The following is a 2282-nucleotide window of genomic DNA, read 5'->3' as shown; positions in this document are numbered from 1 at the left end:
CCCATTTTTTAAAGCCTGTGTACCTTGAAAATTGAAAGTTCTACTTATAATGCATTACTGAGTGTCAAGGATTAAGATACAATAATGTAAAGAGGTTTTTCAAAACTCTACCAGATATAATGCAATTTTTGATGACTATGCAGACAAGTCAGAATTCTAAACGCTGTTCACCATTCTGCACATCAGTGTTCTTTAAATAGTACAACTGATGCAGAAGGTAAGGGTGACTTGGCTCAATCTAGAGCAGCCCATGACATTTTCTAGGTTGTATTTTTAAACAAAACCCTGAAACGCAAGGTTTTTTTTTTTTTATTGCTTCTTTCTTTCTGTGACACTACCCAGACAAAAACACTTTGGTTATTTTAACTTTCCTATGTATTTATTGAAGATGAATGGAAATTTATTAAATATATATTAATTCAATTTATTCATATCATAAGATCTATATTTATGTCCTTCTCGTGAACACCTGTAACTAGCCTCTTTCTCTAAGTGAAGGATTATTTAGCTTTTTGGCAATATGAGCAATGCCATGTTCTGTACATATTAATATTTAAAACTTCAATTTGAAAGGCTACAGGTTTTACAAGGAAAGATAAGATGTTCAACAACTTCCTCTAAGCTGTACTTTAAGTCTCACATTTAAGTATAAAAATTATTTTCTTTTATTCACTTGAGTATTTATAAATGCAAATCCTTTGAAATGTTTTTCTTCTTGTATTTAATATAACTTCATCTTTTGCTTAGAAAAATAAATTGCAATATTTATCAATCTTCTGTGAAGTTCCAATAACTTTACCTTATAAAATGCTAAAACCACAGTGTAATGAAATTATGTATTTTTGTAATCCTTTTCCCTTACATGAATAATTATTGGTTAAAGAATAGTTTCTTCCTAAGAAGGTTTTTGAATGGTATGGTCCATAATGCCACACGATAACCTCAGAGGGTGAATGAGCTTGTCACTAAGGCATATAATCCTCCAGGCAAAGAAGAGGAAAATGTGTTAGGACATAATTAAATACTTACTTCTGGGGAAAATATAGGAAAAGAAACTTTATCTTTTGTCAAACACACTTTTGTTAACCCAGATTTTGCCAGATTTGCAGCATGTCAAAACTGGTCCTTTCCTTAGCCATTTAAGTACCAAGAATGCACACTCATTGTTCACGACTAGTTTCCGCTTGCTTGTGACAAAACAGCTAGCTGGAGAGTCAGCCTCGGTCAGTGTCTATTTAGGGCAAAATGTCAAAAAAGAATGTCCTGCATTTGGGGCTCAACAATAATGAACATGGCTAAATCTGAAAATTAACAAAAGAAAGTGAACAGCTTTTTAAATTCTGAAGAACATTAGATTCTGGTGTCCTTTTTGTTCTGATTGTTGTGGCTTAACATTCTGAAAAGACCACCTGTTGGGCAGCCATTTTGTGATTGTATTAAATGCAGCGACTGCATAAAAGAACACTTTCCAAAATAACCTGGCATTATTATTCACTTATTTTATAGTAAATCTGCATTTAAAACCTGCATTAAAATATGAGGCTTTTCTCCTCAGTGAAATTTAAGCTATAAGTTTGATATAAATGCATACTCAACTGCAAATGCATGATTTTATGGTCAAATGCATTATACTTAAAAATGAGTTCAAGTAAACCTTTGATATGGCAATTAGAGAGTACACTGAATGAAGTGAAACAGTCAAAAGTGGTGCACAGTAGACAGGGAAGCCCGGAGGAAATGACACAAAACTGATAGCATATAATTATTAGACTGACACAGAGAGACATAATGTAGATGGAGAAAATTACTGTTGCCTATTAAGAGAATATGATATCCTCAGCAATCCTGAAAGCATATTTTACTGGAACAATACCTCCGAATTCATGAATAAAAGAAAAGCCATGTTCCAAACTCACAGGCTCTGCAATTCATTTCTGCTAAAAATCCCTCCCGGAATGTGGTGGAAATAAAAATATTATTTTTTAAGTCCAACTGATGAAAATGAAAGTTGATGCTTTAAGTGACAACTAAGAAAATACAGGTAGAGAATACTAAAATGAAAAAAGAAACTGTTCCTAAGACAAAAAGATAATTTGCCATAACTTTCTAGTAAGTTTTTAAAAATACATACTTTGATGTTAAATATGACACTTGGATCAAAAAAATCATATGAGATGCATGAAAAATATTCTGGATGCATGACTATTTTTGGCTTTGTGAGTACTTTAGAATTGTGTGGTGGAGATCAGTTCTGAATTCCATGATTTTTAGGGGTACATGAG

The sequence above is a fragment of the Halichoerus grypus genome, chromosome 8 (genome assembly GCF_964656455.1).
Source record: "Halichoerus grypus chromosome 8, mHalGry1.hap1.1, whole genome shotgun sequence".
Classification (NCBI taxonomy): domain Eukaryota; kingdom Metazoa; phylum Chordata; class Mammalia; order Carnivora; family Phocidae; genus Halichoerus; species Halichoerus grypus.
The sequence above is the reverse complement of the archived record's forward strand: the minus strand, read 5'-3'. Positions refer to the sequence as shown.